Here is a 16665-nt window from a genome sequence, read left to right on the forward strand (position 1 = left end):
TACAGATTTTTTTATGTAAGGCTTATTACTATTTTTATATAGCAGAAGATATTTTCCAGGAACTATCAAAAAGCCTTAACCTTTCAACAAAATTTATGTCTGTCAAAGTTTCACAAAGGCTTTTAGTGTACTAGGAAATAATCTTGAGAGTGTTTGGATACATTTGGACTTAGATTTTAATTCTTTCATTTTCACCCAACTAGTTTTTTTTTTTTTTTTTGTTCTGTCTTAGAAAAATCAAAAGTTTTCTTTAAGCAATAGGTCAACATCTGTTTTTTTTATTTATTTATATTTTTTATTTTAATGACTTTTAATTTTGTAGAGTGAGAGCGAGAGAGAAGAGAGAATTAGAGAATTGACGTGCCAGGGCCTCAGCCACTGCAATTGAACTCCAGATGCTTGCACCACCTAGTGGGCATGTGTGACCTTGCACTTGCCTCACCTTTGTGCATCTGGTTTATGTGGGATCTGGAGAGTCAAACATAGGTCCTTAGACTTTGCAGGCAAATACCTTAACTGCTAAGTCATGTTTCCAGCCCAATTATTTTTTTTACTTTTAGAGAGGTGGGAGAGACAATTGGCATGTCAGGGCATCAGCTACTGCAATAAAACTCTAGAACACTTGTACCTCCTAGTGGGCATGTGCCACCTTGCACATGCCTCACCTTTGTGCATTTGGGTTATGTGGGATCTGAAGAGAGACCATGGGTCCTCTGGCTTTGCAGGCCAATGCCTGGATCATTAATCCATCTCTCCTGCCCAACACCTGTACTTTTTATGCTGAAAATATAGAAGTTTTTTTTATTTTATGAAAAGATTCACTATAAGATTATTTAAGAATTACCATCTAGGTCTGTTAACCTCACTGGCAGTAGGGATTCATGCTTTTTTTTTTTTTTTTTTAAATTTATTTGAGAGCGACAGACACAGAGAGAAAGACAGATAGAGAGAGAGAGAATGGGCGCGCCAGAGCTTCCAGCCTCTGCAAAAGAACTCCAGACACGTGCGCCCCCTTGTGCATCTGGATAACGTGGGACCTGGGGAACCAAGCCTCGAACCGGGGTCCTTAGGCTTCACAGGCAAGCACTTAACCGCTAAGCCATCTCTCCAGCCCGGGATTCATGCTTTTGATACCAGCCATCAGGAGGCAAAAGCTGGAGGAAAATGATTCAGAGGCTAGCCTGAGCTACATAGTGAGGTAATCCTGTAATGAAATGTTATCTCCAACATTTCATAACACATGGATTTAAGCCATTTGCATTTCTTAGCAATTATTGATTTTTGGAACTAGTACAGTTACATTGTAAACCTCAATTTGTCTCCTTGGAAATGTAGCGTATTTCTAGGCTGAATAAACTTAAATGGATAAAAAAAAAAATGCACAGGGGATACTTGTCCTCTCAGTCAATTTATAATAGATTTGGACTAGCAGTGTTACAAAAGAGAAACAATGAAGAGAGCACATAAACTTCACTAAATGATCTAGTTGGATGATGAACACAGTGTAGGTTCAGAGAAGAAATACTACTGGTTCACTTGCGTGCTTAAAAGAATAGTCTTGTTTTAGACCATTTACCCGATATATAGCAGAATAGATGTACAAGTAATTGGAGCACAGAGAATGAAAAGGATTTTAGTCTGGTGGAAGGAAGATTAGGTTGAGAAGTTTTAAGATTGATAACTAAAATGACATGCTATTCCCCACCCCTTGAAACCTGTTCTTACAAGGAGTGTAGGCTTTTCCCCATAATCAGTAGAACTGCAGAAGGATCTTGATGAAGATTGGAACATTATGGAAATGGTGTTTCAGGAAATTTAATCTAGATAATATTTATAATGTGGACTGGAGGTGGCAAAATTTGTCATCTAGCCAGCGAAAATGAGCTAAAATTGCCCAGGTCCTCCAATTGAGCTGTAATAATAGGAGTGACAAGCTGTAACAATTCTGAGCTGCCAAGGACAAGTGAATGCCACACTGATGTAAGAAAAAGTGAATATTGAACCATACAGCAGAGCATATGGGACCAAAAGAGGAGGCACTGTCTTTTGTGTTTGAAGGAAATATCTTAAATCAAATAATTTTTCACTCGCTCTTAAAGTTGAACTTTTTCTTGCTTGGTAATTATTTTGTTCTATGACATCTCCAAAACTTCTATAAAACTTGCATTAAAATAGATATGTAAAAATTAAAAGAATTGGTAATAAATGTTGAAGAATGCATACTTGTAGACAAGGTGATTTCTAAAGGCAATAGAGTAGTATGCTTAGGCAACTGTGTGTACTAGACAACTTATGAAACCTTAGTATCCGGCTATCCTAGAAACAGAGAGGAAGGTATGAATTCTTTTTGATAAGTGATTCTGCAAGGCATAAATGAGATGTAATTTTAGAAAATACTTATGGAACCTGGATGGTAAAATCCTATGTGTCAAGAAGAGTACACTTGGTTAAACAGTGTTAGAATTACATTTTTTTTCGGAGACAGGGTTTTGCTCTAGCCCTGACCTCCCTCTGGCCACACATTCACAGCGATCCTACCTAAGTACCTCAGCTTCCTGAGTGGTAGGATTAAGGGCGTACACCACCATGCCCAGCTAGGATTACATGACCCTCAATAGAAGAAAAGATACTAGGGTAAAATTTCATATGACAGTCTTATAAAATATATAATTTTTTACTGGATTTAATTCTTTTTTTATTAGTTATGTACACAGTGTGTATACAGCCATGATGGTACCATTGTTAGCCTGTGCATGTTGAGAGATTTTTCTAGAAAATATCTGCTTGCTTTTGCATGTATTTTACAAAATTTTAATATATATAAATATAAACATATAAATTATAAACATGACAGATATACATATATATTACACACCTACATAAATATGAAGCTCTTATCACAAATAAATACATATATATGTGTGTGTAGTCCACATAGAGTGGTAATATATGTGCTTCCAGAATGCATCAAGGATTATATAAAACCTAGAAATCAAGACAAAAAGTTGATTTTAAGACATGATGAAGGTCTAAGCATACGTTTTGCTTTGGAAATAATTGTAAACAAATTAGTTACCTAAGAAAACTTAGTGATAGGTCATGTTCTTTGGTAGTTACAGAAACAGAATGTAAAATGAAGAACACATTGATTTGAGGTTTTTATACGATTTTGGTTTATCACAATAGATGTTACAACTGAAAACTTTGGTCCCAGTGACTATTTCAGGAATGAAATTCTCATCACTCTCATGTCTTTGGGATCTTGTATCTTTACTGCAGCTGAACTGAAACGCTCTGGCTTTGCCCCAAGCATATTGTGTGGATCTGACAAATATCACAAATAAGAAAATTGTGACTTTTTTGCCTCCCTGTAATGCTCTTACTTGAATAAAACAAAATAAATGGTGGGTTTTGGTCTTTAACATTTATCATTTTAACTTAGTCTTCAGGAAATTTGAACTAAATGCCTAGATTTTGATACAAAAGCATGAGATGTTTAAACCAGAGTTCCCAAATTAAGGGAAACCTCACTTCGGTTTCAAGTGAGATGTAAAATGATTTGTAATCTGGAAGCAGACATATTTTGGATTAAAGAGCCATCATATTGTAGACTATTTACCCATAGGACATCAAAATATATATCCTAGTGATAACAAAATAGCTGTGGCTTAATATTTTTTCTGAAATAATACTAAAATTCTTTAAGTCTTACCATATGTTTTTATTTTGTTTTCAACTTAACTAAATCTCATGAGCTAATTACAGATGAGAGAAGCTAAGAAGAGGTGAAGCCATGAACTCATGCTCTGACATCCTGACCTGAGTTCGTTTCCTTATTTTATGCTATAACATGACTGTTGACATAGTATTTGAATAATTGCATTATCACAATAAAAATAAGAATCAAAGTAATATATTCTTATTAATCAGATAAAGGAATCTGAGTCTAGAAAGATATTAAGTGCATTAATATAATAGTAGTAATAACTACCAAACAGAAATTTTAAGGTATGTTTAATTAAAAATCCTTTAGCTACACATTCCTAGCACCATTTTCTTATTTTTAAAATAAAAACTGTTAAAATTTTATATAGTCTCTTCCTATTCCTACCTCCTCCCTTATTCCCCCTCTCCTGTCCCTTTCCACTGAACCTCCTATTGCTTCCTGCTACTTCCTCTCTGGGTTTAATGCCCTCTTCTGGCCCTCCTCCAACATTCATGACAGGTCCTGTGTAGGTGAAACAGCTGCTGTGCATTGGCCACTGTATGTCTTGAAGATAGCATTTTAAAGCACTTGCCCCATCTTTTGGTTCTTACATTCTTTCTGCCATCTCTTCTGCTATAGTCCCTGAGCCATTGAAGGGAACCTAGCAACAGTTTCTAGTTGACAAAAATAGATCGCAAAGATGGGAAATATGCTCTCTAGGACTGATCAGAAAGCTCATAAATTCCAGTTTCCAATTTGAATATAGATCTCTGATTCCTAATATGCATGCTCCTTTCATTAAGAATCTTGGAGTCAAGAAGATAAATGGGTGTGGCTAACCCAAAATTAGGTGACTGAAGGAGGTTATCCCTGTAGCTAAGGCAATAAATATGGGAAAGAAAGAAGGTTGTTACGGGCAGCAGTCACCAGCTAATATGGAAAGAATATGAGAGATGGCATTTCTGGTGTGACACTCAGGCTACCAGCTGTCTCAAACCTTTAAATGAGCCTCAGCCTAAGGTATTATTATATTACCTTGCAGCCTGCCTTACTTGGCCATGCATTCAGGTTAATACATTTTTGAAGAAAGACTATATTTTTTTTAGGTTTTGGCTTTGCCAGCTACTGGACAGACAGTAAGCCTGTGGTTAACCATACCTCATGATACTTTATGCTATTGTGAAATGGCCTATAAAATCTCTTAATTCTGCTCTACACGTGCTGTGGTCTAATGTGAAATGGCCCCGGAGGCAAATGTGTCTGAACACTTGGTCCCTAACTAGTGGTAATGTTTGGGGAGGTTGTTGTCCCTTTAGGAGGTGGAGCCTGTTGGTGGGAGTGGGACACTGGGGCTGGGCTGTGAGGTCTTGGAGCTCTGACCCCTCTTTCATCTTCTGCTTCCTGAGCAGCTGCACTGTGACTAGCCCCACCTCCTGTTCTGTCCTGTCCTGCTGCTGTGTCTTCCTTGTCATGACGACATCACTCCTGTTGAAACCATAAGCCAGAGCAGCTCCTTAGCTTCCTTTCCTCACTGGGCGTGTGCATACTATGTGCAGTGCATGTGCGTGGGTGTGCCGATGTGTGTGGCCTCTATGCAGGTATGTGGAGGCCAGAGAAGAGACATGTTTCCTTGAGATGAAGTCTCGATGAATGTGTAGGGGACATGTTTTGGTCAGACTTGCTGACCAGTGAGCCACTGGGATTTTTCTGAGGGTCGCTGCTTCCCACAGAACCAGGGTAACAGGCATGCATGGCCATATTCAGCTGTTTGCGTAGGTGCTGGGGAATTGGACTTGGGCTAAGCCAGGCCATCTCTGGCCCTGTGTGGCAAGGTACTTGGATGGCAAGCAGTCTTACCCATGGAGCCATCTCCCAGCCCTTTTGCTTCCTTATTCTGCTTCCTTATTAAGTGTTTATTCACAGTATTGTGCAACACAGAAAATTTTAGGCTATGAGTATTTTAAGTTATGAGTATTTACCTTGGTGCCCAAGTTGGACTTGCTTAAGTTTCTAAGGACTAGCACACTTTTATATCAATTCTTATAGGTGATGTCTCTGATTTTTCAATACTTAAAATCCTTGTGGCCCAAACAAAAGTATCAATAATTGTGCACATGCACAACATACACGCACTCACTCACACATGGCATTCACCAGAACTGTTAGGATTGTAGTCTAATAGTTACTGTTTATATCACTATGAGAAGATACCTACAAGCATCAAGTTAAAGGAGTGTTTATTTCTACTTACAGTTTGAGGGAGTAGTCTGTTGTGTGTCACAGCGAGGCAGGCGTGGAAGCAGGCATGTGCAGTTTCTTGTCACATTCAGTGAGCAGTAGTGTTGCGCAGTGATGAACGCTTGTGCTCAGCCTGCTTTCTCCTTTGCATGTGGTCCAGGGCCCCCAGCCCATGGAATGGTGCAGCCACATTTAGACTGAGTCATCCCACTGTATAATTAGCCTAATCCAGAAACGCCCTCACAGCTCTGTCCAGAAGTTTGTTTTTATGATGATTCTGAGTCCTGTCAAATTGACAGTCTAGTCTTAACCATTACAGAGGGCAAAACTATATTGTTTGAAAAAGTTTTCTGCTTTAAAAAATTCCTTTATACTTTTCTAGCTTGTGCCAGTGCAGGCAAGACCAAATAGTTAAGTCTGGTACAACTCCTAGATGTAGTAATTTAAACCTGTAGAACCATCTCTATATTTCCTTTAATGTTTTAAAAATGTCCTAAATGGAAAACTCATCTTTCATGAATGAAAAAGTGCATGCAACTTATATGCTGCTTCAGTTAGTATGTTAAAATATCCAGAATTTTTCTTCACTTCATTGGGTAAGGATTGTGAGATGGGGTTGGGAAGTTAGGATGTGACATTCTTTTTCTGACCTCCTGTTTACCTGTCCTTTCCTCCACACTATTGTATTGGAGTCTGGCCCAAGATGGGTGAAATTTTACATTTCTTTTGGCTCTCAATTGAGAGCTATTTTGTTTTTCTTCTTCATGATGTCTAGGAGGTGACTTCCTACCAATCTTTAGTTCTTATATCATCTATTACAGTTTTAATAATTCAGTGTTTTAATTGGTGTATCTGTATCTTACTTGACTGCTTATACAGACTAATGAGTAGCTCCTTGTGTTTTGTTCAATATTTTAGGTTTTTAAAGTTTACTTTTATTTGAGACAGAGAGGGAGAGCAGATAGAGAGAGAATGGGTGCTCCAGGGCCTCTAGCCACTGTAAACAAACTTCAGAAGCACCTTGTGCATCTGGTTTACATGGGACCTGGAGAATCGAACCTGGGTCCTTAGGCTTCGCAGGCAAGTGCCTCAACTGCTAAGCCATCTTTCAAGCCCCAATACTGTAGTTTTTGCTTGGAAGTTACAAAATATGATGCTATGATAAGATGCTTTTTTAAAAAGTATTCCGGTTTCCTCTGAAAAATTTTGCTAACAGAAATTTTAGCAATTAAACTTCTCTAAGGATAGTTTTGAGATAAATAAGTATATCTCTTAGGTGATTTCTGAATTTCTTAGTAAGAAAGGCAATTTTAATGTGGATAGTAAAATTTTAAAGAAGTCAGTCTTTAACTGAACTTGTCTATAAAGAAATTATTTATTCAGCTATTTGTAGATTAGTTTCTTAACAGTGATCAAGACTCACTTCTTATTTCCTTTGAGAAGTATACAGTACTTTCTGAGGTGTCAGAGAAAGACATTTCATTGATAAACTGTCATCTTTGAGCGAAATAAAGCAATGAGATTTTAAACATAATCCGTCTACAAGACCATGTTGGAGAATATGATAACTGTATTTTGGGGCTGCTTTTTGTTGTTGAATGAGATGTTGATTTTGACAGCTTTGCTCATGTGCATGTTTGATCTTCATTTAATAGTCATCAGTTACAATTTTGTTTCTCTTAGGGAGGTTATAAAGACAGTAGAGGGTCCTGCTAGTCATTAGTGGACACTAGAAATTAAAATGAATAGATAACAGCTGTTGGTATTAGTTGACTAAGTGTTAGTATTTGTTTTGTCTTGAATGTTGAGGATTATTAATGTGTTCTCTATAACCTGTTTCGCTCGCCTTCCCAGTATGAAACCTTTGTTCTCATCAAACCAGTCTTAAAGCTGTTTTCTAAAAGTTCCATACTCATTTCTTCCTCCTAGTAAAGATATGTTTCTCTGGCTTAAATGATTTATGACCTTGCAGGTTTAGCATAAAGTCCTTCTGTCTTTCCACATCCTTCTCAAAGTACATGAGAAATGTTTGCAAATGAACAAACCTAGTTTTGAAATGAAGTCTTTTTTGTGTGTGAGGACAGTCATCTAGTTTTCCTGACCCTCAGTTTTCCCATAACATTGTAAGAGTTGGGATAGTAATTAGTTTTCATATGTTTATTTAGTTATTTATGAGGAGAGAGAGAGAGAGAGAAAGTGTCTCTTGGCACTGGAAATTAACACATGTATGCTCCACTTTGTGTATCTGGCTTTATATGGGCCCTGAGGAATTGAACCTGGGCCTTCAGACTTTGCACGCAAACATATTTAACTACTAAGTAATCTGCCCGGCCCCATAGTGTATATCTTATACAAAAAATATAAATGTTGTATATATGTAAGTACAGTGATTGAGATGGGGAGGTAATATGATGGAGAATGGAATTTCAAAGGGGAAAGTTGGGGAAGAGGGAGGGTATTACCATGGGATAATTTTTTATAATCATGGAAAATGTTAATAAAAATTGTGAAAAGATTAAAAAAAGATAAAAAGACAAAAAAATGTTGGGCTGGAGAGATGGCTTACAGTTAAGGTGCATGCCTGCGAAGCCTAAGGACGCAGGTTCAATTCTCCAGGTCCCACATAAGCCCGATTCACATAGTGGTGAATGTTTCTGGAGTTTTGTTTGCAGTGGCTAGAGGCCCTAGTATGCCCATTCTCACTCCTGCTCCACTAAATAAATAAAAGTAATAAATCTTTTAAAAAAGAAAAAGTTATGTTAATTGTTGAAAAAAACTCTTTGTTGTTATAACCTGAGATTTGCTGTAAATCTATCAGCCTCAGATTTCAGATTTGCCTCAGGTATATGCGTCTGACATAAGTGATGTTTTAACATCATAACATACAGATGTTGCCTACATACCTACATCATTCTTAGTGTTTATAAAGTGAGATGTAGGTATCTTGGTCCTCCATCCCCGCATGACAGCAATCTCCAGGTGTGGAGTAGACAATGTTTCTAAGAGTTCTTCAGTTTGGCTCTCTGTTCTACCTGTCTCTTGTTCCTGTGTTTCACTGATGTGGACACGGTAACCATTTAAATTTTCAGGTCTTGAAATTAGCCATTCACATTCTGCGTGAGTTTTTTTCTATTTTTCATCTTCATCTAAGTGGGTATATGTATCTTATTTGGTGGTATATAAAATACTGCATGTTCTCTGTACCTTAGTATATCTTAAGTATCTTATATGTCTTATTATATGGTGCATACATATGCTTTTTGAGGGTAAGTTATGATAGTAAATAACAAGTAAAATTACTCTTTAAACTGGAAACAAGTAAATATTTAAGCAGATTATTTTTTTTCAACTATGAAGAAGGAGACATGTAGACCAAGAAAGGAAAGATTTTATTGCTTCTGCTCTAACACCTGAGTAGGTTTCCCTTCCAGTCCCTGAAATGTTCATGATGCACGTATTAAAAACTCATTGTGGTCAGCTTTTACTTCTGCCATGTTCCCACTGGGAAATTCTACGTGCTGTTTGTTTAATTGAGCTGTTACATAAATATGTTGAAGTGTTCCCCACTATCTCAGTTCCTACTGTGAAAATATTTTGGAAGCAGCAGTATTAAAACACTTTTTTCCCCCTCCAGTACTCTAGGTCATAGGAATTTGAAAGCAGCAAGGCAAGGTAAAGCTTATCTTCATGATATCCCTGAGGTTAGAAACTGGAGACCCTCTCCTAGGACTCAGGTCATGGCTCCAATCCAAACTGACTTACATTTTACATTATTATTAGTGCATATTTTGTCATTTTCCTGTTAAATTTTTCTGTCTTAAATTAAAGTTTTGCATTGTTTTATATGTTCATTATAATAAAAAGAGAATTTATTTATATTATTTTCTTAATTTCCTAGGAATTAATCCTACATGTAGAATTTAAGGTTAAATTTATAAGATTTATAAACAACAGAATCATTTTCTAGTGAAAAAATAAGTTATTCTAGAAACTGTAAAATAGAATCTGGAAAAATGAAAATAAGTATAATTTAATTGGATAACATTTAGCTTTTGTTGTTTATATTTTCAAAGTTACTGGTTATTAAAATATTACAATGACTTATTTCATTTGACTATAGAACATGAGTGTCTTTCTAAGCCATTAATTTTTTTCTAAATGGGCTTTTAAAATTGCATTATAATAGTCTCAGAATGTTAATATTTTAATGATAATATTTTATAGAACATACAATTGCATCCCAGTGTCTTCATTATGAAAACTTTTTAATAAACCCATTTTGATGTGTGTTACTATGTTTTGATTTTGACATTCTCTTCCAATTATTGAATTTTCTTTCAAAATATGTCCTGAGGGCCACAGTGTGTCAGCCACTGTGCTGACAAAGAGATAGTCACAAGCCTTATTGAACTGACATTGTAGAACTTCCACAAAGGAGGAAAGTGTTTGTGCTGTCCAGTTTAGTTATTCTAATGTAAATATCATATATGGCTAATGACTGGAATTTTTGGTTACATTGTGTCTTGTAATATTTATCTCTTTATACTGTATTGTGCACTCAGAGCATTCCTGTGGTAATACTGAAAGACCTTATCAGTATACTACAGGAAGAGAAGTATTGTAATATAAATATGTAGACTTTTAAAAATAAAATTAGCAACACCATTTTATTTCCTTAAAAATATTTTGGGAGGCAAGAGAGAAAGAGACAGACAGACAGACACAGAGGGCCTCTTGCTTCTGCAAATAAACTTCAGATGCAAGCACCACTTGTGCATATGGTTTTACCTGGGTACTGAGGAAGTGAATGAACCGAGGCGTAAAGGTTTGCAAGCAAGTGCCTTTGACTGTTGAGCCATCTCTTCTCTTCATCCCATATTCCTTAATTTTAAAATTATTTATGTGTATTTTTGTGTGCAGGTGCATATGTGTATGGGGGTGTATGTGTTGTGTGGGGGGCCACACACATCTGTGGAGGATGAGCATAAGCTGATGTTTGCTTTAATGTTTGATTCTTTTGTCTTCTGAAACTTGAATTCCATGTACACTATCTGTTCTTTCTTGGGACTATTCACTGTGCTATTGAATCCCTATTCAGAAGGGTTTTCCCCCCTGCCTGTGACTTGAAGTGTATACTGCATGTTTTCCTCTAGCAAGTTCAGTCAGTGCATTTGATTCCAAATTATGATTTGGGGTAAATTTAAAATATAAATAAATTAATATGAACATTAATAATATTTATTTAATTTGATTAAATACGCAGTTTGCCAGCACCAGTTGTTGAGTAGGCTATCTCTTTTATAGTGTGTATTTTCAAATTAGTTGGCCATAGCTGTGTGGATTTTTTCCCCTGAAACCTGTCTTCTATTTCATTGGTCTGTATGTGTGTTTTTGTGTTGGTACTATGGACACCATGCTGCTTTTGTCACCATGGCTATGTAGAATAATTTCAGGTCAGGCGTAATGACACCTCAAATAGTATTCTTGCCTTTTTTTAAAAATTTTTTGTTCATTTTTTATATATTTATTTGAGAGCAACAGAGAGAGAAAGAGAGAGAGAACGGGCACGATGCCAGGGCTTCCAGCCACTGCAAATGAACTCCAGACGCGTGCGCCCCCTTGTGCATCTGGCTTACATGGGACCTGGAAAATCGAGCCTTGAACTGGGGTCCTTAGGCTTCACAGGCAAGCACTTAACCGCTAAGCCATCTCTCCAGGCCCTAATAGGATTCTTTTCTGTGTAGAATTGTTTTGCCAATATCTTTCTTGTCTTTTGAATTTCCTTATATTTGTTTCTTTTTTAATTAAAACAAATTGTTCATTTATATTTATTTAGTTGAGAACCACAGAGAGGGAAGGGGGGAGGGGAGAGAGAGAGAGAGAGAATGGGTGTGCTGGGGCTCCAGCCACTACAAACGAACTCCATACGCATGCAACCCCTTGTGCATCTGATTAACGTGGGTCCTGGGTAATCGAGCCTCGAACCAGGGTCCTTAGGCTTCACAGGCAAGCGTGTAATGGCTAAGCTATCTCTCCAGCCCATATTTATTTTTAAATACACACACATATTAAATTTACCACTAATAGTTCAACTCATTTCTGATGGGCCTCACTTTCTCTGTAATGCACATCATAAGCACATTTTGCTTACGAACCCTAGATAGACTTTAAAATACTATTGAAGAATTTTAGACAGTGAAATTACCAACTAAAAACACAAAACTCTAAGTGTGCCAATAAATAGACCATCTGAAGGACAAGTGCCTGTAGCATGAGACCTGAGAGGATAAGGCATTGTCTTGTATCTCCACTGAGATCCAGAATTTGAGTGCCTTAGACTTTTCATTACTTATACATCTAGAATTGACTTTGAGGTTACAAGTACAAGCTGTTTTTTTCAGTTTCTTTTATAGCCAGATATAAGAAAATTAAATGATAGTGACTTGTTAGACGAGCAAAGGAGACAACCTGCATGATCCCTTAATGAACAATACTAGAACAACTGGAGTAACAAAATAATCAATAGTATTGGATTACAGCACAGAAATTGAAATAAACATTCACGGGTCCTTGCTGTTACCAATATATATTTTTTTCATTAAACAAACAGAAGGGGTAGAAGAGATGGTTCTTCCTCACAGTAGAGTTCCAGTTAGTAAATGTATAAGGAAATAGAGAATTGCCCTTAGACAAATACCACAGCAATATGTGCTGCTGACAGAATTTCCCATAGACTTTGAAACCTGTGAGTATGATATTGAGGAATAATAGCAATTACATACTCTTGAAGTATTTCCAAAGATACCTAGTGGCTACAAAAATCTAGAGTCAAGCCTTTCTAACACAATGAAATAATAGGTTAAGCACCATTATGAATAAAGCATCTTAATCATTATAATTAGCCTCTTGGTTTGATGCCTGAAGCAGATCATGACACTGACTTTTTACTATTCTTACTAAAATACGTTACCTCATTCTAATATTCAAAGATCTCTGCACAGAAGTAAATTGATGTGGATATTTATGTAACAGCTACTAGTAAGTGTTCTTTACAAGTATGTTTCCGCACTGGGTAAGCTGAGGTAGGAGGATTGTGAGCTTGAGCCAGTCTAGGATGCATTATGCAACCCTGTCTTAAAAACAAAATAACCCAGGCATTGTAGCATACACTTTTCTTCCCAGCACTTAGGAAGCAGAAGTAGGAGGAACACCTTGAGTTTGAGGCCAGCCTGAGACTCCACAGTCCAGGCCCACCTTAAAAAGGAAAGACTTAAGGACTAATACAAAATGGAGAAGATTAAGGAGAAATGACAGCTTAGTGTAATGTCTGGTTCTGGAGAGGATTGTGGAACAGTTGAAGGAAACTTAGTAGTGGAGAAATTGATGTGTGTTAAATAAAGTCTACTGTTAATTTTCTATACTTTGTATACCATGTTAACATTAGGGAAAATGAGTTCAGATACATCATTCTTACTGCTTTCAGCTTTTCTCTATGTGTAGGTTAGATCAAAATAAAACATTTAAAATACTATTAAAATTTATTGAGTTTACCCTAGGACATGAAATTAATTTTATCCTGGGTGAGAGAAACTGAGATACATGAATATCTAAGATTACTTTAAAGCCTTGGACATAGGGCCTCTTGTTTATCTTTTCTGGTGTGGATCAACTAATACTTGTTCAAGTTATTTCAAGATACTAAGTTGTGGGCTGGAGAGATGGCTTGGTGGTTGCACGCTTGCCTGTGAAGCCTAAGGACCCCGGGTTCGAGACTCAATTCCTCAGGACCCACATTAGCCAGATGCACAAGAGGACGCACGAGTCTGGAGTTCATTTGCAGTGCCTGGAAGCCCTGGCATGCCCATTTGCTTGCTTGCGCTCTCTCTCCCTCTCTCTCTTTCTGTCTCTGTCACTCTCAAATAAATAGATAAAAATGAATAAAAATTTTTTAAAAAGATAATAAGTTGTGTTTTAGTTGAAATCCAGGTTGATTCAAATGTAACTTCAAGGCTTATTCCCAACTCCATTGCTCTCAGAGTCTGTTTGTAAAAGTTGTATAACTTCCCCCCTTGTCCCCTTCAGTTCCCTCACGGCTTCATTGTTGTGGCAACCTTTAAACCGAAAGAGGGAAAAAGCATACATTGGCTTAGGTTGATTTCTTTCTCTTTTTCTCTCTTTTTTTTTTCTTTTTTGGCCTGTGTGTGGTGTGCATGCATGTATGTATGTGTGTTCGTATGTATGGGTAAATGTATGTGTGTGGGTTTATGCATTATCTGTGCACGTGGAGTCCAGATGTCCTAGAGGGTGTCTTTCTGTGTTGTTCTCAACCTTATTTTTTGAGGTAAAGTCTGTTACTGAAGGTAGAGTGCACTTGATTCCACTAGACTAGCAAGTCCTGTCTCCCGTCTTCACAGCACTGGGATTGATGAGAGATTACTGAACTATATTATCAGCACTTCATAGATACATTTTATAGATTCTGAACACTTATTTATACAAAGACGGTGTGCATATATAGTCCATATTACTTCTTACAGGCCAAACAACTTCTTTCTGTCATTATCACTGGCATTTTCCTCAGCACTCCTGGCTAAAGGAAGGTAGGATACAAAAAGGTGTCAACAGCTGGTGAGCACACTGCCATTCACTTATTCATTCATTCGCTCTGGACAGTAAGGAAACAGCAGTTATGTTCCACACCATCACACCTGGCATGCTCATATGGGTACTGGGGATCCAAACTTGTTTCGCACACTTGTGTGGATGGAACTTGACTCACTGAGCCATCTTTCAAACTGCTCATGTCATTTTCTTTCTTTCTTTGTTTTATATTATTATTATTATTATTATTTTATATTTATATTTATTATTATTATTATTATTATTATTTGGTTTTTCAAGGTAGGGTCTCACTCTAGCTCAGGCTGACCTGGAATTCACTATGTAATCTCAGGGTAGCCTTCAACTCACAGCGATCCTCCTACCTCTGCCTTCTGAGTGCTGGGATTAGAGGCGTGCGCCACCACACCCAGCTCAGGTCATTTTCTTGATTACACTAGTCTTCATTGAGTATGAGTGTCACACATACCATTTAGTCAGTTTCTCCTCTTATATGGGATACCCACCCCAGGTCCCTTGGGATAAGAACACAAGAGTACCCAACCTGGCCACCCAACAAATGCATTAGGAGTAGTGTAGCATAGTGTTGGAAGGCAATGTGTTTGATCTGTGTACAGTAGCAAAGTTTAGCAATATGGTTGTATGCTGGTAAATAAATAAATTATACACAAACACACACACACACACACACACACACACTCTGGAACATTTATAGATACTTAGCTTTCGCAGTGTTTTATAAGCTGAAATTAACTCATACAACTTCATGTGATACTTGATACTAAAATAATCCTTTATGTAAATAGATATAATCAGGTATTTTACATATGAGGTAGGTATAAAACATGAATGTGGGTACATTTTAGAAGTACAACAAGGGTTTGTACGTTTAGTACCTGACTTATATTCTTGGTGTTAAAATGCTCAGCAGCTTCTTAATCAGTGCTCTGCACACCATGGAAGAAGCTTTCTATCTTATCCAACTTAATGTCTTAATCTTAGCAATTTGAAGTCATTTTTTCTACCTTCGATAAGACAATTAAGGGAGACATGTGCTCTGACTTCTTTTGCTTGCATCTCACAAATTCTTACAATCAGACATGGCTGGCCTTTTGACACTGGGACACGATGTTGTCATTTCCTTCTTTCTGTACCATTCACACTGGAAAGCTACCCACTCAAGTTGGGCCACATGTATTGCTGTCCTGGGCCAGAAGAGCCATGGGTTGGGTATGTCTGCCAGGAGTAAAACCTTTTTGTTTGTTTTTCTTTGAGAAAGAAGTCCTGGGTGATCTCAGACTATGTAATTGACGGTCTTGAAGTCCTGATTCTCCTGTCTCCCCCTCCCCAGTGCTGGGACTATAGGCCTGGGCTTTGCCTTGCTAGGGATAGAATCCAGGGCTTTCTGTATGTTAGGAAAGCACTATATAAACTGAGCAACATATCTATCCTATACTTAAAAAAATTAGAACTTATCATCTAGGCAAAGTTTCTTCGTTGATAAAAAGAAATATTTCATTTTGCTGAAAATACTATTACATAATCTGTATTTCTCTTTCTGTAGCAGCTGTTAGAAGGCCCAAGGATAAGCTTAATTTTCAAATGTAGTAGCTATTTGAGTTGATAATGGAAGGATTGTCTCTAATTTGAGAAACATATGAATAAAACTGTAAGTAAAACATTAAGGTAGACCCTTCTTTATAGTTCATTCATGTTTATCTAATGAAATATATTCCCCTTTGTGTGAATCTTACTCGTAATGCAAGAAACCTCAGCTCTTTTTATAATTTTGATAATAAGTCAGTCAAAGGTTATTGAATCCGTGTTATATTTAAATGCTGTATCAACGAATATCTAGTCAGAATCTCTGGGATGGACATGAGTTTACATTCAAATGGGGAGAGGAATATGAATGAAAATCAGAAGGTTACTAGTAAAAAAGTGAGTTAAAACTTTCTTTGTGCCTTGATCTAGTCCTGTATGACAGTGTCAAGGACATTCAAGTGACATATGAACAGGTGATTTCCTTTTAGTCTTAAATAATGGAAAAAGAAAAGACCCTAGGGGCCAACTCAGGATGTAAGGGACAGATTTATAGTACC

General features: G+C 37.1%; 1 long non-coding RNA gene across 1 annotated transcript in view; it reads right to left on the bottom strand.

Moving 5' to 3' along the window:
* Window positions 1–16665, bottom strand: part of LOC123453341 — a 36194-nt gene that overhangs the window by 18772 nt on the left and 757 nt on the right. The gene's annotated exons all lie outside the window — the stretch shown is intronic.

Source organism: Jaculus jaculus, chromosome 11 (genome assembly GCF_020740685.1).
Source record: "Jaculus jaculus isolate mJacJac1 chromosome 11, mJacJac1.mat.Y.cur, whole genome shotgun sequence".
Taxonomy (NCBI): Eukaryota; Metazoa; Chordata; class Mammalia; order Rodentia; family Dipodidae; genus Jaculus; species Jaculus jaculus.